The following is a 23,017-nucleotide window of genomic DNA, read 5'->3' as shown; positions in this document are numbered from 1 at the left end:
AGTGTCACGCACAGCTGTCAGTAGTACAAAAAATGAAATCAAGTTGCTTAGCTCAGACAAAAGCAGATAAAACTTCTGTGTGCATTGCCCTGTAAGAAAAACCGTGGAAGGGATGAGGAGAAGAATCTTAATATAAATGTGAGGATATTAGGCACTCACAAGAGGATAAAAGAATCTGAAATCTGCCAGTAAAGAGGGATCTGTTGCCTTCCTGAGGCATGGGGATCTAATTACTCTTTTCTTCCCCCTCTTCATTATGAAGCAACTATTGCAGAACATAAATGACCTTGCAGACTCATGAGATATTCCTGCCAAAAAGCATGTCCATTATCAAGTAATAGATTTTCTGCTTGTGTAGTTCCAGTGTGCTCTTTTGAAAAGCAGTAAGTTCTCTTCTGTCTCCCTTATCACATTTCAGGATGCCTTTAGTCATAGGACTCTACTTTTTCAGTAGTTCCTGTCAAATTTACTTCAGTAAGTAAAACTTAAGGTTCTTTCAGAATTACTTTCCCGTTCCCCAGTGATGGAAGTGTTAGGCTTGCTCCTTCTCTCACTAAAATACATTTGAGCTTTGCTGTTGATTTCATTGAGGCCATGAAGGCATGAGACAATAGTTTTTGAGCCTAAGTCTCTCCAGAGCTATTCTAATTCACACCATCTGAAGTGTCTTTTCCCAAGAAATCAACAGCGAAAAGAAAATAAGCTTTTGGGACAAGCACTTCAAAAAGGCAGAAACTAATTTAAAGTTCATAATAGCTCAAGTCCTCCTGGCAGCTGTACTGTAGAGCATGGAACCTGGGTCTCTGATAGGTCTGTGTCTAAAATCAGACAACAATAATTCCTGATACACAATAACCCCCAAATGCTAGAAGCACTCTGAAATGGGGAGGCTGCACCCCAGTGCCTTCAGGGACAATTGTGACAAGTCCTCCCTCTAGCCCAGCTCCACGATGCTGGCTGGCATCAACTACAGCCAGGCCATGGACCATCCCAGCAGGTTATCCACACACATTCAGTGGGAATAGTCACTAAAAAAAGTCGTACTGTAAATGCATCCCAGAATCCCAAATTCAGGTAAGTGTGTTGGCTTCTGATGTCAAAACTGGGTTTTAAGGGCTTTGCTTCATGATACATTTAGTGATACAATAATAGAAGATTATAGTTTTGTTAAGAATGAGCAAGTATCCACTGTTTTGGCTAAGAGAGTGAGCCTTTTGTTTGCCCAAAATTACTCATAAATTGGAGTTGTGCCCTTAATAATACAGCTACTTGCTTTCATTTAAGAAAAAATTTAAATTGCTACTGTTATTGTGTCCCAAATTTTATTCAGTCATAATGGTAATCAGGTTTTTATTGTTACTGTAAAGCATTCAAGCATTTCAGTCACATGAATGGAACACCAACCATCCATGTGTGCTGCATTTTCTAACAGACAATTGCAGGTTTGCAACAAAAGAACATTTAAAAAAAGAAACAGAGTTTGCAATAAAAGAGTCCAATAAATGCAAGAAAATGTTCTGATTTTTGTAAGAGATGTTTCTTGCTGGGAGCTGTAGTTACAGTCACCTCTCCAGCATGCTGAAATACTGAGTGCCCCACATTCACACCAGGATCATCAGTAGCTGTCCCACATGCACCATGCTCCAGAGAAAGTCACGGTATCACTGTCATTCTGTGGCTTCCCCAAATTCTGACACTAAGAAAGCTGAACTTTTGCATGTACTCACATTAGGTGCTTCAGGCTTTTGTTGGCCTAAGAAGTCCAGTGTCTTCACCAGGTTCATGGCTCTTCCCAGCTCCAGCCTCAATTCCCACCCATCCTTTTGACACATGGAAAGGGCAAAATCTGAGCATGTTTTAGTACAAGTCAAGGCTGTTGTTCAACACACTGGACAAATGAAGCTGGATGTGGATGAACAGTCCACTTCAGCAGCAAACAAGTTGGCTTTGGCATGATTAAGGCTGCTCTTAACCTCTCATTGCAGATGGGGCCAGAAAGTTCTTTTGCAGAACCAGGAGTGACCCAAGCCTAGTGCTTTATATTCCTAGAAATAATCATGAATACTTTGAGAGAAGATCCTGTTCAAGGATCGTGTCACTATCCCCAAAGCCATGGGCTACCTTGCAGAAGGTTACCTGGCAGTTCAAGGGTCTCAGAATGACAAGCTGGTGTGATGGATCCTTCACAAGAAATCCGGTTTTTGGCATGGGAGGGCTTTTCTTGAGCCCAGCATCCCTTTGGAGCCAATTCTGCCCCAGGGAGACGGGCAGCTCATGCTCCAGGGAGATGCCTGATATGGCAAGACCCAGATGCCAAATCCTCCTGCCCCCTGTGCTGCACTGCAGCCTGCGTCTCCTCCAGCCTTGGGCAAAACAAACCTGGTTTCTGACTCTCTTGAAGGAATTAAAAGGCAATTCCCATGGCTTCTGCAGGAGCAGGGTTTCTAGCAAAACATTGAAGAATCACTGATTTAATGGGCCAAGCAAGTCTCCAACAGCACATCACAAAGTTCTCCCTGTTAATCTGAATACAGTGGATAAAAATAACAGCTTCTGTTTTCATTTATTTTGTTCAGTTCAAGTTTTAGTTCTTGTGTCCAAAATAGGCAAATAAATGGGTTTTTAAATGAGCTTCTTCCCTGCTAGTAATGTGCCAGTAGTTTTGTCTGTGTGGACATGACTCCCAGGGTCTTTCCAGTCTCACTGCTGACTTGGGAATGGTACACTCCAGACAAGCCAAGGGTATCAGTCTCACTGTGTCCCAGTTTTCCTTTTCTGAGGTAAAATATAGTGGAGAATTAGATAGTTCCACCTTTTTCTATGCCTGGAAAACAGCTTCATGCTGAAGGAGAAATAGTCCTCCAAGGTAAGACAGCGGACTTGTTTGATATGGACTGTCTTCATTTCTTTGCCGTCAGTGTCTTATTGTTCTGAGACAAATCCTCTGGTCCCAAAATACAAATACTCCCTCTAAAAAATAGGGCTATTTATTTGTGTGTCACATTAATTGGAAAATGCCTATTGATATTTTCTAGAGTACTGATAAATTAAATGCCACAGAACAACTTTATAACTACCTCTAAGCAATTATCTATGTCTATCTGTATCATAAGGAGCAGATCCTGGTTTCAAATTAATTTGCATCTTGTAGCTGATTATTTTTTACAACTACAGCATGTGTTTGTGAGAGAAGGCTTTATGAATGTCCACAGCACCAGGAAAAGCTCAATCAGAATTACCTTTTACTACACACAGGATATGGTCTTCATCCAGAAAAGACAACTTCAATGATTGGTGTATTTTTATGTCTAATAAAGCATTAACTGTGATCTAAACTTTTCCTGCAGTTAAAGTATTTAGAATGGCTCTTTCCTGTGTGGATTCTCTGATAGTCTCTCTTCTACCTGGCTGTTTATTTAAGACAGAAATCACAGGACCATCCTATCTTTATGATTTCTCCTTCTCCATCAAATCAGGTTGAAACTGGTCCATAAGTTCAAAGTTACCATGAGAAGAGCAGTTAGAGATGCACAAACACACACATATACATTGACCACATAGACCTTTTCACCAAAGTTAAAAATGTAAAACCAATGAAATACACAAAAACTACTTTCAAAGATGAAGGCTTAGGCTTAGGCTGGAGAGGGGCTATTTTTCCCCTCTCCAGGATTACCCATCAGTAATCAGTATTACCCATTTTGCTGTTTAGACCCAGCACACTGATGGGGCGCAGGGTAACCCACCAGCCCTGGCAGTGTTTCTCTGATGTGAACACCAGGCAGTTGTACCACAACCCCATTCCTGACAGGACTAGCACAGGGGCGCAACTGTTGTTTTGGGGGGCAAAAAGCTGCCAGTCCTGCTCTTTCCACAGACTGTCTCCAGAGAATGCCACTTCCCCCAGCTTATATATATTGATATCACAAATAACCGTGTAAATGGGACTAAACAAAGACTCATATCAGAACTTCTGCAAAAATTTGGATCAAAATCCTCATGGCAGTGCCCACTGAGGGCCTCCAGCTTCAGGACTCTGGTGAGTGCCTGCAAAGGTTTGTCAGTCTTTCATCACAGGACCTTCCCCAGGGCAACAAATCCACCGTCCTGTAGGACCCCAAATCCATCTCTCCTAATGAAGGTGATGCACCCTCATGTACCTCAGTGAAGCACAGATCAACCAAGCAAAAACCATCAGGTCAATTTAGCAAACAGCAGCTTTTTGCAGGAATGTGACCTGCTTGTCTTTGTTTACCCAAATCCTAGGATTTCTCAGCTTTGCAGAGAACTGTTTTCATTCCACCTGCTGCCTGCCACAAAGGTGTAGTTGTGCTGCCAGGTAAAATGGAGACGGCTGCAGAAAAGCACCCAGACTTTTGCATCAACAAAAGGTCTTAAACATGAGGGAAACATCAAAAAAAGAAAAAAAAAGAAAAAAAGCAGGACATGTAGCTCAGCCAATGCAAACATGTAAGAAACTCTGCAAGGGCTCAGAAGAGAAACCAGATTGCTGTTGAAATAGCTGGTTAACATTTTGTCTGGAAGCACAGCTTCAATAAAAATAGGTAAGGAAACCAGCTAAGGACCCCCAATGGCAAACATATTTATTGAGAATCCAATAAAAGTCTCAGAACAAATAGCCTGAAGGACCTGTAGACACAGCCTCTGCTGTAATAAAAATGCAATACAAGGCATCAGGGAAATAGTAAGGGAAAAGGGCTGCTCCATGAGAAAACCAAACAAGAATCCCAGAGCATGAGGCCTGGAGACACAGGCTGGGATGTAATAAAATAGCTGCCATTGGGGAAAAAGAAAGAAAAACAAAACATCTAACAAAGGCACAAAGAAGCCCCAGATACCCCGGCTAGTCTAGAAAATCACCACAAGTTGCTGTAAAAACACATGGGAAAATAGGAAAAGGGTAATGGCTGCAAAGTGATCAACTCCTGCAGGTACCTAAGGGCAGTGCGTGGGTGAAAGTCCACAGGAAGCCACATCAGCTGCAGTAAACTCTGAGGGTGCCTAGGAGACAAGGCTGTAAAAGGTGACAAAACAGCAGCCTCAGAGGGGCTAAATCTCTGCATGGGAGAAAGATTTACTTTAAATCCAAACCCCATATTGCACAGAGCTGCGGTTTTTGTTTTATTTATCTTGGTCAGCAAAACTTCTGGATGAGTATAAAAAATGCTAGAGAATTTCTATCATAAGTGCACAGGAAAAATAGTCTTCAGAGACATCTACTAGCTCAAAGGTTTGACCTGCACCCGCTTATTGTGAATTTTTGTGTACCACAAAAGCCACCAGATAAATAGGCAATTATCATCAAAGTCATTGTCATGTTAAGTACTGTTAATGAAAATTATATAAAAGAAGACTTCGTAAGAACAAGCACCATTTTTTAAGGCGAGTAGATTTTTTAAGGCAAGGTGATTTTAATTTCCTGGCTTCAGTCACACGCTGCAGGTCCCAGGCATTAAAGAGCAGTCGAAAGGTGACGATCTTGGGCTTGGCCTGGGGAGCACAGGGGACAGCACAGGGGACAGCACAGGGGACAGGGTGGGACAGCACAGGGGACAGGACAGGGGACAGGACAGGACAGCACAGGGGACAGGACAGGGCAGGACAGGACAGGACGTCGCAGCTGCTGACAATCCAGCACACCCTGCTGCAGAGGGGCAGGTCTGCACACCCTTTTTCTGCACTGCCCCTCGTTCTACCATCAGTTGGAGAGCGCAGCATTTGGCAGTTCTGCCTGGGCTCTGTAGGGATGCCCTCAGGACAAAACAAGGTGCAGACTTCACCTGGTTTTCTCCAGCCTCAGAGGAGCTGTGGCACACATAACAACACAGGTCTGCAGCAGAGATTTGTGTGTGTCTTCAAAAATTTATTCAATCCACATTTAGGGGTTTTGCTTCTTTAAAAAGAAAAAATATATATATATATATACACACATATACATGCTTCTTCAGGAACAGCTGCAGAATTAATTTGCTTAGAGATGTGCTAGAAGTTGGCAGAAACAAAGTGATTTTATACAAGCCTCTGAGTTAAGACACCTAAAGCTGATAGCACATTGGATCCACTTGTCAAGTTAACTTTTCATTGGTGACAAATAATTATGTGCTTTTTCAATACTCCTTCCACCTGCTTGTCAGCTCTGCCCCTTGCACCAATCACTTTAAAAACACACACACTTTTGAAATTATCCTTCCTGAGCTGCTCTGCCTGGGCTGCACACTCCTAGGGTTTCCTGGGCACAGGGTTCAATGGTAGAGGATGTGAGATTACGACTTATGAATGAATTCCCAGCTGAGCTTGTAGTGATCTGTTCCTCACAGCTTTGATCTCCAGTTCCCATCGATACTTTGGGGTAGGATTTGCCCTTCTTGTGTAATTTACAGAGTTGCTCCCTTTCAAGGACACTTCATGTTACAGACACTTCTTCCAGCCCACCTGGAAGAATTTATCCATCATATCCATGCAGTTTCCATCTGCTGCTATGCCAGGAAGTGCTCCAAGGACACAGCACTGTCTGCAGTTCACCAAGGCACACGTGCAGGGGTGCTCTCATCACGTGCAGGTCTGGAAGGAAGCAAGCCCAAAAAGACCAGTTACAGCAGAAAACTTCAACTCAGAAAGGTTAAGCTGTTATGTCTGTGGTCCAAAAGAGCAGTGAGCTGAGCTCATTCCACCAAGTCTCTTGCTAATCTGGTGCTCTCATGGGTGTGAAATATTACCAGCTGTTAGAGTTATTAACCAGTGTTAACCAGGTAGTGTGTGCACTGAGCTATGTTTAAGGTTAACTGTGCCATTAAGGGCTTACAAACTCAATTAGAGATTTTAGTGCTCAAGAGCTAATGGTTAATTTCTGCAGATGTCCTGTTTCCAATTACTATTCATATATAATGTAAGAAGCATGGCATCACACTTCAACTCAGACAGACTGATTTTTTTAATATATATTTTAGGCCAGCAGAAGGTTTCATTTAATTGTGTAATACCAATATTTAGTATTCCTGGAGCGTCTTTGAAACCCCTTTTAAATCCCAACTATTTTCACCTTTCTTTTTCTATTATTATCACTGTTCCCCACGTCACTTGTGCTCATCTGACCTCACAAGGCTACAGAGATTTTCTCTGCATTGGGCCATGACCCTGCTGCCCAACAGGAAAAACAACCTCCAAAGTGCTCCTTCTGCTTCCCAGAGTCAAAGGGAGACATCAGAGGTTTTCTTTTTCATCGCTCACTAGAGGTGATGTGGGAAACTCACAGACCCCAAAGTGTATGGAGCAGCTCAAATGCAGATTTAAAAGCCTGCATTTGATCCTGCTGAGTTTGGAAAATTTTAAGTAGCAAAAACCCTCTTGTAAGACCATCTCTGATAAGAGAGAGTTTGACTAGATCTGTAGAGGGAGTTAAGTGGAAAGTTCTGAGTCCTGGAGTTACACACCCAGGTGGAAGGAAACTTGCTGCTGTCAGTAAAGAACAAGAGTGAATAAATCAGCTCTCAACTAATGAACCAAATAAATTCATAACTGGAATCACCCATTAGGAAAAATCAATTACTTTCTATACAGGCAATTGTGATATTCCTCCTGAGAAGGACATGAACACATACCTAGCTCTGCACATAGGAGTAAATCTATGCTTATCATTAAATCTGAGTTAAGAATACAATTAAATTGAAATTAAATACGAAATGCCCTGGGAACTACTCATGAGCTTGAAATTCAGTCATTTAACTGCAATGTTGAACTGGGGCCTCTGGGAGAAAAGGACCCCAGGGAGATGCACAACACAATAGGCTTGCAAAACCCTATGAGATGGTTTCACAAGCCCTTCCAGCCTTCTAATAGCTGTGCTGTTATGAAAAAGGCAGGTCCCACCTCTTCTCCCTGCCATGCTTCCCCAGCACAGCAACCAACCACATTGTTTGGCCAACTGCATCAGCAAACCGATTTAGACAAAAAACAATCCTCCAAAAAGCCCAGTAATTTCCAGATGGGTGTGCTTCTTGACTCATATGATTGCAGGTGCTGTCCCACAAAATGGAGGGGTGGGAGGATAGGGTGATCCCACCTCTCCTAGTGGCTGCATCAGCTGGTCAAGCTGGTAAGGAAACTCATGTGCTCTGAGGGCCTCTTACAAAGTTCACATCATTTGGAAAGTATTTGCAGTCACTTCTGACCAGTATAGTTGTGTATGAAATCGTGGCTGTTTGAGTCATTCTTTCAGGTACAAGTGCTTTTTGGATGGTATCAAAGGAGATGTTGTTCTTTGACATTTATAGAGGTGCAGTGTCAATGCCCGTTACAGATATTCAGGTTAATGTTGGTCTACAGAAAATGCATGAGCCACCCAATGATAGAGATCTGCTATTTTCTGTAAGAAACACCAACAGGAATAATTAACCCCAGTGGTGTAAGTGTGCTCAGCCATTTTAAATTGGGAATGACTTGAGCAAGAGATTACCAGAAGGGAGATACAACTTCAGCTATTAATTATAAAACAGGCAATGCTAAGTTCATATAATGGATTATTAAAAAAAATATTATGGATAGGAATAACAGATGGTTGACACTCAGAATTTTTCTAAATGTCTCTGAAGTTTTGGGGTGAGATCCATCCTTCTCAGGTGTGCAGGGAATTTACACTGTGCATAAAGCTTCTCTGGGCAGGGGTCTCCACTCTGGTAGTTGTTCAGAAGCTGTGGGAGGAACTCCAGCAAGATGTTAGACCCATTCTGATGCTCAGTGCTTCTTGCTCCACGTCTCCCACAGAAATACAGACTATTGAGCACCTCTAAATGCCTCCTACCAAGTCCCCAGAGAGGACAGACTTGCCCACACAAGTCTGTAAATGGAAGGCAAGAGAGAGGAGGAATAAGGCATGCATGACAGATATTCACCACATTCTTCAAAGCATCACTGGATGAGGTTCGCATGGGTTGTGCGAGTATGAGCAGTATGGAACACATCCAAAACCAAAGGATCCATTTATTAAAAGACAATGTGTGGCTGACTTTTTCTTGTATTTAAATTAATGGAAATGAAAGAACAGATAATCCAGCTTAAGGAGTGATATTCACTTCACACTTTCTCCTTGAAGATATTTATTTATATCAGGCATTTACTTTCCAATGGCAGTGGCACCTTTAACCAAGACCTGGCCATCAGAGCAGAGAAAAACCCCAGCTCCCTACAAAGAGACAAAATCAGGAGGAGTTGAAAGGGTTTCTCAGACCTCATAGGATTTTTCCTTGCCATTTTTTTTTTCTCTCTCAATAGAAACTCAGAAAAGCACTCAAGTGAACGGCAAAGTGTCTTACAAATATCTTGAATAATTTGGCAACCACAGCGTTCCACATCTAATTTTGTTACAGCACACTTTATGTTTTGGGGACTTTTACAATGGTTTTTGCACCTTTAACAACATGTTGATTATTGCATTTTGAAATAGCTCACTTCTTTAAGAATAACTTAAGTGAAAATTTCATTTAGAGTTGCAACACCTGGAGAAAATCAACATCATGTGACTTGTAGGCACTTCTAAACAGGAAATACTCCATTTATTTTTTTAGCTGTGTTTGTGTAATAAAGTCCAGCATCCAAGTGTGAGCAACACATTTTCTCGTTTTATTAAACAGCATGAAAGGATTTATTACTTCTTCCCTGAATGCACTTCTGGCACCAAATGGAGCTGGACAATAATTGTCAAGCACTGAATTTAACATTATGAGAAAACACCTTTGGTGGAGTTCAGAGTTTATTGTATAATGAAAAATACACCTAGATGGTGAGGCTTCCTTTGAGAATTTGTTTGGTGAGTATAATCTCAGGTACTGCTGCTAATAAATTGGATTCTTTGAAACAGAAATTAAAGTACTGAAAAAATATCTAAGACAGGTATTTTTCTTTTCCTCCTCCAGCTATGCAAAGTTCCCTGAGAAGGAAAATGAAAACAGAGGGAATGGAGAACATTTCTTTTACAACTCAGCAGGTTAGGGCTGTGAGATGCTCGCAAGAGCCATGTGCCACATTTAGAATTTTTCCCTCTTTCTCCTCTGATCTTTCTTGAATGCTCAGGCTGCTCATCCTCCTGTGGTTCCACCCCTGGCTAGAGAAAGGCTTGAAGGACTTTCCTCTTTCTCTTTGTTTCATTCCCTGTATTGCAAAGGAAAGTTGCCCCAGCCAGGGTAGGAACCTTCAACATGGGCTTAGCTGGAGAGAAAGTCAATTAATGTTTTGCAGGTGTGCAGTATTCTTGTACCCTCAGGAATGGAGAGAGATGAGAAAAGGCAGAGAAGTGGCAAAAAAAGGTGTGGTAAAAATTGAAATCTTGAACTTCAGAGATGAGCAGCAGGGACCGATCTGCAGCACCCTGCCCTGAGTTCCCTGCATCTCGTACAGGCAAAGGTGCTTATGCAAAGTGCCTGGAAAATGTGGCAGTTTTATGCTCTCTTGACTCAGTCACAAATGACAGCTTAAAGTTGAAATAATAAAAAGTCCCTCTGTATCTCTAGGGTCCAGAGCTGACAAATTCTCCCCCATGTCTCTGCGGAGCATTGCAACACTCAACATTTGATTCGTTTTCCACTGAGACTGGCAGAGCATGTGTTAGAGGTTTCGGGTTAACTACAGGAATGGGAATAAGCTTTCCACAATCCCCAAATTAGGGGCTCTAACTAATGAAAAGCTCTCCCATTTACTGCCTTCCCCGGTGCAGCGCAGCAGGCACCCGGCAGTCCCGCTGGGAGTGCGAGGAGGTGGGGAGGGGAGCAGGGGTGGGACGGGTGCCCGGGGCAGGGAAGCACTGGAACCATCTTTCCTGCCGCAGTCTTTCGCACCCCCTTGGTGTCACCTGCACGTTGGTTGTACGCAGGAACCTCATTGTGTCCCGGGATGCGGGCAGGCGCCGGGAGAGGGCAGCGGCGCCCCGGGCTCGGGCTGCGGCTCCGCGGGGCCCCGGGGGCAGGAGGGGAGATGCTCCTGGCAGCCGGCGGGACTCGGATGTGCCGCGTTGTTACCGCTGCCTGTGCCGACGGCACACGATCCCTCAGACCCACAGGCGTTCCTCTGCAATCCCCCGACTTCGATTGCCCGATTTTGCAATCCCCGGCAAGCCATTTCTTAAGGGGGATGCAGGTTTTAAGGCCAGAAAGGACCTTTATGGCGAGGCACAAAATTTTTAGTAGGGCCTATTGCAATAGGACAGGGTGTAATGGTTTCAAACTGAAAGAAGGTAGATTTAGACAGTTATAAGGAAGAATTTTTTTCAATGAGTGTGGTGAAACACTGGCACAGGTTGCCCGGAGAGGCGGGTGGATGCCCTATTCCTGGAAATATTCAAGGCTAAATTGGACTAGACTCTGAGCAACCTGATCTAGTTGAAGTTGTCCCTGCTCGTTGCAGAGAGTTTGGACTAGATGACCTTTACAGGTCACTTCCAATCCAAATTATTCTAAATCCCTCTTACTTGGTTACTTTCAGTTGCTGCTTCTGAGTTGAAGTGATCCTTTTCATTTGTGTGTACTGCAGATCTCATTGGCAATGCATGAGAACCACAGGTGAAGCAAATGGCAACAAAGGAAAAACTTATCTACTGGCCTATGGTTCTCACAGAAGGAATTTAGTAAATCACAGTCAGTAAAGACATTTAACAGTAAGCTACATATTGAAAATTGTTTGTGCTTTTACACACTAATGTCTCGATGTAGAAAATAGTTATGGATAGTAATTTATGTTATCACCCTGATAATCCCATTGTGGCACATTAGCTGTAGGAATTTGCATTTTTATAAAAAAACACAATAAAAGAAACACAACAAGGTCTTTCACCTCTACATTAGTTAGACCAATTCAGGACTTTACATCCTTATGAACATGTGGATAAGTGACATTTTGAGGGAAATTATTATAATTAATAGATATTTTAGGATCAAGGCCTTGTTATAAATAACAAGGTCATTGCTAAAATGGGGATACTTCCCAACCAATTTTAATGTTTGTCTAGCAAAAATAGGTCAGGTCATACTAAATGAGTGTTTAAGGCAATTATGAAATCAGTTTGGAGGAATTGATTTAGGTCTTATATGAGATGTATCATGAAATTTTACAACTTCAGGGAGCTCATCTCACATTCGTGTGGTTCTACTCTGAACATGAAACTTTGGTTTCAAAAAGCAGAAATCAAATGCAAGAAAGAGCTGGTCAGAAAATGTCCCGAAAACAGTCTTTTCCTTATGGGATAGGTATGTCTGGCATGAATGAATGGCAAACTTCTGAGGCAGATCTTAGGGGCATGTTAATTACCTTCATAATCCCAACTCCTCACAGATCACAGATGTCTCCTTGGCAATCAGACCCTGGAGCCACTGATAAAGGCTTCATTTGGCTGGGAAATGACTCCTTCTGAGTATTGCAGTTGCACACACAAAGGTACATACTGTATGAAGGCCTGTTTCTATGGAAAAGTGCTGCTGGGATTCGAGCCATTGCTTATATTTGTACTTGGTCTGTTTTTTCATGAAGTCTATCCAGTGTGATACCGATGATAATTCTTGCCCGACTAGACAGCTCCGTGCCTGGACACTGTTCCCAGAGACAGAAAATCCTAGCCTGATAACTCATATTGGTGAGACTGAAGTGTAATAGGAGTAAAAATAATAACAAGTATTTTAAAATATGTGTCTACTTCCAAGGTTCTACACAGAAATCTAGAGCTGGCACTCCTATAACATTTTTACAGAATGGACATTGTTCCTGTCTGACGATTTCAGCAAAGCAGCTGAGCATGTGTTTAGATATGAATGACAGCAGGACTGGAGGGAGAGAGAAAACATGATCAAATGTGGCTATTCTTCCTAGGTGGGCCTGGACCCTGGGGATATTTTGGATGAGGAGGTGATCCTTAGAAATTGGGTAGTTATATTAGGGTCAGCCAGAAAAATGTTACCTCTCAAGAAAAGAGGGAATTGGAAAAACCTATCTTGTACTGGTAAAACATATAACAATATATATATAAATACATAGCCAGCTTCCAAGTCAAGTCCTCTCCAGCTCCATCCCTATGGAATGAATATCAATAATTTCATCAGGCCAGTGCCTGGTACTTGTGCAGGAAGAGGTTAATTCCACCTCAGCCTTTACAAAGTAAAAGCTCTTGATATTTTTGTTTTGTTTTGTTTTGTTTTTTTAAAACTGTGTGAAGAAAGAGGCAGGCTTTAAATATTTGTGTAGGCTGCTTGGCAACAGATTGCATGCGATCTTTACAAAAACAATGAGCTCCCATAGAATTTACATTGTTTGAGCTGGGTGCTAATAGCTCCTGCCCAGCGCTCAGTGGCTGGTCTGTGGGAAGAAACAGGGAGAGAGAGGTGTTATATTGTGCATTGTGTGCTTCTGCTCCAGCTTTCTGAGAAGTTGAGGACCAGGGTGGGAATAAAGCTGTGGCTTTTACAGCACATAAAGTGCAGGAGGTGAGAGCTGACGGTGGCTGTGGCTGCGCACTCTGTGCAGGCTGCAAGCCTGGCTGCTTTGGCTCAGGAAACAGCAGCGTTCCCAATATTTTCCCTTCAGAAATGACGTCTACTTGTCTGCAGCAATGACACTATTAAGCAGATTGCAGTCCTTTCCCTATCAGCTGGGAACTGATTTAAAACTGATCTATCAGTTGTTCAGCTGTTCAGGAAAGGCAGAGCATCCCTGTGCCTGCAGCTGTTGAAAAATAATTGAAATCAGCTCAGAAATTATGAGATGTCTCAAAGCAATAAGCAATACTTACTTTGCTTGCTTGTTTGTTTGTTTGATTGATTGTCCCTTTCACCTCTAGGATACAACTGGAGGATGTTTTCTTAAATTTCCTCCAATATTGTTGGAGCAAAACCGTACTTCATCTCTCCCCCAGATTTTCTTCCTGACAGGGAAAGGGCTTTTAAGCAAGTATCTTTTGCAATAGCAGTGAGAAGAAATGTGAGAATTTCTGGTACTGGGTTTGTAACCCTTTCCATAATCTGGGGAGATTACACCATTTCCCTGCACTGACAGCCTTAGATTAAGAACTTTGGAACAGTACCAACTGAGATACTCAAAAAGAAGACATAAAAGAGAACTGAACATGGGTATATCTGATACCTTACCTTTAAACATGCACAAATAAAAACTGATCGCTGTTGCTTCACTTTTACCAGCCAAAATACAGGAATTGCTTTCTGTTTATATGGGCAATAATGAAACCACATAGCTTTCCTGAAACTACCTCCACATGAAGACATGAGTGTAGCAGTTCACAAGAGCCAGGAGAAGTAGGGCATAGTAAACTACGAGCATAAACATAAATAACAAATCAATCAATCAATCAATCAATCAATACATAATATTAACTCAGAGAAATTAAGTGACTTACATATAATCATGTATGCCCTAAGCCACAGCCAAAGCCAAACTAATATCCAGACTTTTCAAATTCAGGTGCTCTGAGTTGAGTGAATGATGCTGATATTCTTCTGTTGGTGTGTAAATATTTGTGTTTTAACTCTCAGAACATATCTGAATGGGGAAGACGAGCTCTTGACAAGGATCACCTGGTAACAGGGCACCCACTGACTTGTTGAGCCTCTCTTTGCAGATACCATGTCAACGTTACGAGTCTTTATGAAGTTACATAAGAGAAGCAGGAGGCAGTAGCTTCTTGTGCTCAGATGTGTATGACTCGCAGAAACAGTGCTGAATAAACCAGACATTCACATGCTCATGTTCCACCAACAGCACTCTTCTGTTTACCCCCATACTGATTAATTCCATACACGTGTATATACAGGTACATACACGATGATTTTGTACACACCTTTGGCAGAGAGGCCATTCGGGTTAGGCACACACACACGGGCATGAACTGTGCTGCAACAACCATCTAGCAGCATGTATTCTCAAATTCAGGATAACCTCGCAAAAATGGACTGTGTGATTTAGTGACTATCTTGCTGAATTGATAGAAGAGGATTAAATTATGACTATCAAGCCATTCACCTTTGTCAGTGGATCTAATCACAATCCGTTTGATAGCGACCAAAACTGTGTCTGACGGCAGCTTTGTAGCTTTGTGAATGAGTGAATTAGTTCCCACTGGCTGAGCACTAACTGCAAACTGTTCTCACTTCCCAGTTGCTGTTATGACTTTTGCTTTGCTCAATGGCTTCATTTTCCAAGGTAGAAACCTGTAAGGAATGGAATTAAAATACTTACACAGACCTAGTCTGTGCAAGAGCTGGGAAAATGAAAAGAAAAGCAATATCTTTTAAGATAAACCTCATAAAAATAAAGTAAAAGGACCATTAGACAGATCCTCTGATGCAGCTTTTATTTTACAAGTCATTATACTTCACACAATTAACCCACTTTTGAATAAACTGTACTGTTAGTATGGCACATCTTCTAGAAAGGCACGGTCTCTCTCTGAAGAAATTAAGACTTGGCAAAATGTCATTTCTCTGGATGACTGATTCGCTATTAAAATCTCCTCATTTGGATTCATCTTGGCTTCGGCTTCTGGCCATTGGTTTTTGTCTTTCTTGTCCCCAATGCATTTTAAAACCCCTTAAGGCCTGGTGTATCTTCTTAAGAAGAAAATTAACTGTGTATGTGAAGAGCCCTGAAGAGTTTGCCTCTTCATCAAACACTTCAGGGATGTTTCTCACCAATGATCATAGGAAAGAGCTCCTGGACATATACATATTTTAAAATCAGCTGTGCAATAAAATGCAGCCAGATTTGTAAGTCCTGGTAAAAACCACTGAATACAAAAGGCAGAGCTCTCCAACACGCCTGTGGAGATGTGGTCATGCTTTTACCTCATCCTGGAATCTCAAAATGTTCCCATAAAGTTCTTTTGGATCAAGTGGGATAAGCCACTGACTTGTATAAAAACATGAGAAAGAAAACCCTTGATTTTCAAGTTTTGTGCCTTTTGGCAGTCTTACTAGAACTTAACAAAATTGGGAAATTTGTCAGATTTTTATCTCAACAGTTGTGCAATACTGGAGATAATTTTACTGTTAGGAGTTCCATTCAAACCCACCACTTGCAACTGTGTTGGATTTGAGAGGTAGGAGATTGCACCAAATGCCTTTTCTGGGCTCTTTGAAGGGGAGAATTAAAGGGTATTTTCAACCTCCAAAATTTCTTCTCAGATTAGACCAGTTGAATTTTGTATTGTGGTATCTATGCTCATCTGCCACTTCAAGTCAAGGGAGCTGCAACATAAATAGATGCATTCCTAAACCTCTCTCAGAAGCAAAGTACAAACATTTTCATCAAAGCTGACTTAAGTGAGGGTGCCTCATACTTTTGCCTTCTTTGTTGACTGTTGTTCATTTTTTGCAAAGAAGTTACTATAAGAGGAAAAACAATGCATAAATACATACAAATCCATCCCTTTTTATCCCCTCATCCCAACTCTGTGATACAGGAGGGGGTGATGCCGAGGGAGGGAAAGGCAACATTAATGAAATCCCTGTACTGAACCGCAGGCAAGTTGTCATTTCAGCCTGCATTTCTATTCTCACACACACCAACACCTAGAAACTGAGGACAGAAAGTTCTTTTTGGTACTCCATACCCACAAGATATTGCTGTTGTTTTCTCTCCAGAGTCCAGATTTTTCTGAAGGGTTTGAAATTCAGAGCTTGATTTGGAAAATGCATTTGGAAAAGAGGACAAGAATAGATCAGAAGGAGCCAGGCAGCCAGATCTCACTAGACACGCTTCCTGGCTGGGGTGCTGCTCTCCAAACCAACCCTGCAGCCCACAGCAAAGCAAGGACATCAAAACCTACTGAAGTAAAGGCTCCACTGTGTGATCTCTAACATGACTTTTAAGGTGATTAGTCTTCAAGGGCGTATTGGTTAGAGGATGACAAACCCTGAGAGATGCTTGCAGTTAGCTGTGCTCAGGTGAAATACCACCAACCACAACTTCTAAACTGCCTCTACAGGCACCACAAGGACATTCCAAGCACTCCTCAAGGTCACACTTGGAAACACGATAAAGAGAAACTTTCTAAATCATCAGCTTCCTTCTGCTAAGGCATGACTGATGGGTTTTAATTCTCCTTATTTTTGGAGGCTTCTGGCAGAACTGTGACATTAAATATTCAGTGAAATATAAGTAAGGTTTGAAAATGCCTGCTCTGAAAGAGCTTGGAATCATTAGTGAGTGCATCTCATACTGTAAAAGTCTCTGTCTGGAAGGTTATGCATCGGAATCATCCATTTCTTACCTCAAAAAATTATCAGTTTATTTATCAGCTACAGGGTACGGTCCCTCCATTTGAAGCATTTATATATTTCTGTTACTTGCCAAGCTAATATTGTTTGGGAAGGTCAGGGAAGGAAGCTTTTGTCACATCTCTTTCACAATCAAACTGACTTTACATTGGATGTAAAATTGAAGCCCCTTCTTCAAACAGAAACAAACAAATAGGAAAAGGTAGAATTCTTCAGAAGGGTGCTGCACTGACAGGCAGTTTAGCTGAATGTTGCATTTGAAGAATATTTGACATCTCCAGTGCTGTGAAAGAGGTCAGGCAGTTCAGAAGAAGCTTTCTTGCTTGCTGGCTTCTAAGAAACCAATTCATTTTGTTACTATGGTGAAGTACGCAGAATAGATCACACATAATTCATTCCTCCAGAAACATTTTATTGCAAAAATATACTGGTTGTTTTCTGTAATATCAAATATTATTTCAGGGCTTGTAGATTTTGTTTCAGACACATTATGCTAAGAAATTACAGAAAATTGTAATATACAAGAGATTTGAAATCTGCAGATGGAAAGCTGTGTATAAAAGTCAGAATTGTTAGCATTGTTTATACAGCAACTGCAGTGCTTGAGCACTAATATAATTACCTGTTGCCCTGCTTCCAATCCTAATATCGATGGGGTAAAAAACAGACCAGGCAATCTCCATTTTCATTTGAAGCATTCACTTTTAGTTGGTGTTGGAGAAGGCTGATTTATATTTTATCCCATATTAAATATTTGTAGTCATGTGCAGAAATAGTATTTGCCAGAAAGTACTACGGCAGAGACCTTGACTTGTATCTCTGGGGTCTACAATGAATGTACCACACGTTTCTCTAACCAAGATAATTCAGGCAGAAGAAGGTAACCAGGCTAGCCAGGGTGACCTGAAGCTGAACATTGTGCAGGGATGGCCACCCCTGAGCAGTACCCTGCTGGATTGCTTCTTCCTGCACCACTTCACCTGCTCACACCACTCTGCAGGACCCTTCTGCCACCACCATCATCTGCAGAGACATCCACACACCAAGCCACTGCCTGTTGTCCCTCTCTCCTTCCATGCAGTAAGCCCTGACCCAGAATTCTCCCTGAGTTTCCTGGGTTATTCCTTAAGGCATCTCTACCTTTGCATGGAGCCCAGACAGAATGAAACCATGACACTCATGTTGGGGGAATGGATTCTAAAGAGATGGAAACTCCCAGCATATGCTCAGATGCTCTCAAGGTGAAAGCTTTGCTTCTTAGGTCTTTTTCCTGGCCTTTAGGGTGCTACACAACCTCTAGAGATGGAAAAATGATCCCTTTGCTGGTGAACATTGCAACCTTTGTTCAGTATCTACTGGGGAAACAAACCTTCATGGTGTGCTGGAGCACACAGAAGGGAATCTGAAGGTCCTGAATTCAGCTGGTCACAGATGAGTAAGAGCAAGTCAGGCTCAAAGGGGCAGAATTACACAATACTGTCACATGGATGAGACAAGTGCATCCCACATCCATCAGAAACAGAAGGAAAACAGAAGCAGAATAAAAGAGAAAAAATAACAAACAATTTTCCAAAAACTAGATAGAACTTTTTTTGTTCAAGTCCTCTCTGAATCAAGGAAGGATTTTGCCCTAGTAAGGGGAGGTTTGAAATGAAAGGCTCATGGCAACAGAACGAAATCAGCTCCACAAGTACATAATATTCAAATGAGTTTTACATAACTACTCTCCTTTTCTTCCAACTTTCAGCTGCATGAAAGAACCAAACTGAATGTAAGAAAACCAGCTTGAAGGCCATAGAACAGCTTTTCCCACTGCCTAAGTCAAATAAAGCACATATGTTTTCAATAAATCTCACCCTAAAATAAACTACTCTTACTAAAGCAAATGAAAAACCAAAAGGAGGACTGGGAGTGACCTACACAACCCTGCTCCCCCCACACCAGCTGTCCTGATGAAGAATCAGAAGGAACTCACCTCTACAGCTCTAGCACATGAAAGCTGTCCCTGTGATCCCACCCCATCACCCCAAAAGACCCAGACTTGAAAATATCCAAATGATTTTGTTACTAAGTTGGTCCAAACAAGCTTTACCTTGGTAGCAAGTAAGTAAAACAAATTCACCTTCCAAGTTAGAAGCCAGTGTAACTCCTGGCATTATTCATGGACTGTGTGATGAAACTTGTACAGAGCACATAAAGAGCTTCCAGCAATTTCCATAGCCTATTTATTGCCAGTATGTGGCACCAGTTGTTGTGAATCACTGTGGTTCATCAGTGTGGCCCACATGGTGGACTCCTGGGAGTCAAGGGAGGAGAAGACACAGCAGAGGGAGGCTGCTCAACATCCAGAGTGTGTAAATATGCTCAGTGGTATACTGAGGCAGGGCCAAGTGCCATCACCCCTCTTCTCTTACTTTCTGAAAGGGACTAAGAGGAAGATGGGTCTAGTGGGGCACAACACTCCTATTTCTAAGCTGGTATTCATTATATTTATTTCTATTATTTCAGTGTCTCCTCTTGACTTGGGTGAATTAGACTGTCTTTTCCTCTCCTGACTTTTTTTTTCATGTTTTGCTTTGAAAGTCTGTTTTACATGGTACCCCTCCCATTGTTTACATGTGTGTGGGCAGAGGAGCCAGACGATGGGGTGGCTGCTGTCAGACAGGGTAATAGAAAATAAATCTTTGCCTACCTATTCCTCTGAGAGAGTTAATAAGTCTTTTCTCTGGGCTGGCCCTCCTTGGTATTTCAGATATGGGCTAAGCAAGGAAAATAAAATCTTGATGAGACCTACAGTGGCATGATTATTGCCTTAAAATGGAGTGACCACTCAAGTCAGGTTTTAATGTATCTGTAAAGTATAAGAGTTATATAAGTATGTGGATTACTTTCCTGCATTACAGACTTTAATTTCCTCCTTTTTTCTCATTCAGCAATAGGGTAAGACAGCATCCATTTTTAGCCTTCTTCCTGTAAGACTTCAGGAAAAGGGTCAAAAATTGAGTGAGATCCTCACATACTCTGCAGCCCCTTTTACAAGGCAGAAGCACATGTGAAGACTCGAAGACAATGCCATTAGTGCAGGGGCAGGACCTAAATGCCCATCACCTTTCCCAAAACACTGCTTGTCATGGGCAGAGAAACACCTCACAGACCATGGTGCTCAACAAGGATGTTTTGGGAATGTAGGCAGAGGGAGGTCTAGAAAGGACCAGTGGAAAGTTGGTTTTGTAGCTCTTTGGTTGGAGCAGCCATGGATGACTGAGCCATGGTTGGATAGGAAGTTACACTTCTCTGAGGTTTGGGTTGAAATGAAAGATAATTTCACCAATTGCAAGATAGACAACACCTTCTTCTAGTCACCATTGGTCTGGAGTTATTTTAAACAAAAGCAGGAAAAAATCCATTCCCAGAATGACTGTTCATATGGAGAACTCTTTTTATAAAGTAAAAACAAATTAGCAACAATGGCATAAATATCTTCCTTTATTTCAGAAATAGCTTCCTTTGTGTCAGATACCTCCCCTTGCCATTTTAGCAGGAATCAGAAGGATTCTCCATCTGGACAGGCACAAAGCTGAGCTGTAGAATTTGATGGCTTTGTCCCTACTATTACACAACCTTCAAGTGTAAATTTTCTTCTCAAAATGAAAATTCAACTAATTAAATCACTCACTAGTAAGATAGGAAAAAGATGGGAAACTAAAAGCTTTTTAACATCCTTATTCTGCATAGACACTGAAAAAAAGATAAAGGCAATGCAGAACAGTGGTAGGTTCCCCATGAACTTCATATCTCTGTCTTCTCATATGTGACAAAACTCTGTTTTTAATAAACCACCTATTATAGTTCAGAGTCTCTGCCAAGTGTTTACAGCATTGCCCTAAGTAACAAGTCTGAGCCAAGGGACTTAATTAAATCTAACCTGCTTTTTCAGTTATAGGATAGTCCTGTAACATCAAAAGGCAAGTGGACTTTGTTAATAAAATCTGAAATAACATTTTGTTTAAGAGAAGTTCTTTACTCCTCACTGCATACGATCAGTTACTTCTTAGAAGGCATATAGTATTTGCACAGATAATTTCCACAAGCCTTTACAGAGTTTACAACAACTAACATAAGATTTGGTATTCTAGCTTTATATGAGAATTTCAGACTTCATACTTTCTTGCTGTGCTGATTCACAGACCTCAGATTGCAGGGAAGAACTTAAAACTCAAAGAAAAATGTTGATACAGGATATCCTGTTGGTCTTACAATTTTTAAATGTCCTTACAACTTTAGAGGCTTACCTTTCTATTTTGGAGCACTTAGTTCTGCATATACTGCAATGTTTTTTACAATTATCTCAAAGGAGGTTCTACATATGAGGGCTTCTGCTAACCACAAGCTGATTTGGGAAAGGTGCTGGAGAGCCATCTGAAAGTCCTGTATGGACAAATGCAGGTGACATGGCTGCTGGTCCCTGCACACAGCTGCACACTGCTAAGTGAAACTGGAGCAGGGTTTTCATTCACAGCACCTCATGGCCCACGCTGTTAATGTAAGATGAGGTTGATGCAGCTTCTGTTGATGTTCTGGGCTAGAAACTGGAGTGATCAGACCTGGCAGATGGGCTCAGCCCCAGGCTGAGGTCCTGCCTGACTGGCTGGCAAGAGAAGGGCAGGCTGCTGTGCTGATGGTTTTGCCTCCACTGGCACAGGAAGAACTGGCAGCCCCAGCCTGTGCTGCTGCTTGAGCACACAGCCTCTCCTATTGTGCCTTTAGAGTACAGGGCAGCACAGAGCAGGTGTTTTCCCAGGTAAGAATGGTTTAATGCCTTTCTCCTCTCTCTAAGCGGAAGTTTTAACTTCCCTGTGTTCACAATGTTAATCATTTACGTCTTAAACCCAGTCTGACTCTGAGACCCAGACTGAGCAGGTCAAGTGCAGCTGCCTGGCAGGCCTGGAGATGTCAGTGACGTGGGCTGCACCTCCACAACCCTGAGAGTGGCGCTGGGCCGTTCTTGCAAGAGGATAAGGAGGAGGATGAAGGCAGTAATTAGCTCTAAGGACATCTGCAAGAACAATGAATCACAGCTGCAACATCAGGTCAGGTGGGGCTGGCAGCGAGGAGTTACAGTAGGACCAGGGCAGTGACTGTCCTCCCATACTTGGCACTGCTGCAGCTGCACCTATAATCCTTTTCAGTTTGGGGGCCTTCATTGCAAGGAAGACATTGAGGTGACTGTAGAGCTGGAGCACTTCCGGACACAGGCAAAGAAGAGCTGAAGCACAAGTCTTGTGTTAAGAGCTGCTGAGAGAGCTGGGAGGGTCAGCCTGGAGAAAAGGAGTCTCAGGAAGGATCTTAGTGCTCTCTACAGCCAGTTTAAAGCTAGGTGAGGGTTATTCTCTTCTCACAAGTAATAGGTGGCAGGACAAGAGGAAATAGTCCCAGGTTGTGCCAGAAGAGGTTTAGATTGGATATTAGGAAAAATTTTTTTCACTGCAAGAGCTGTCAAGCATTGGAAAAGGCTGCCCAGGGAAATGGTGGAATTTCCATCCTTGGAGGTATTTAACAGATATAGATGTGCCACTTAGGGATGTGTCTTAGTGGTGGTACTGAGAGTATTAGTTTCCCAAATCTTTGAGTTTATGATTCTGCAGCTGAAGGTTGCAGGTTGGTTTGCTTCTCCTCATGCATTTGCTGCATCTCATACAGCCTTCCCTGGTCCAGGTGGTGTGCTGACCATAGCA

The sequence above is a fragment of the Taeniopygia guttata genome, chromosome 5 (assembly GCF_048771995.1).
Source record: "Taeniopygia guttata chromosome 5, bTaeGut7.mat, whole genome shotgun sequence".
Lineage (NCBI taxonomy): Eukaryota > Metazoa > Chordata > Aves > Passeriformes > Estrildidae > Taeniopygia > Taeniopygia guttata.
This window is presented reverse-complemented; position numbering follows the sequence as displayed.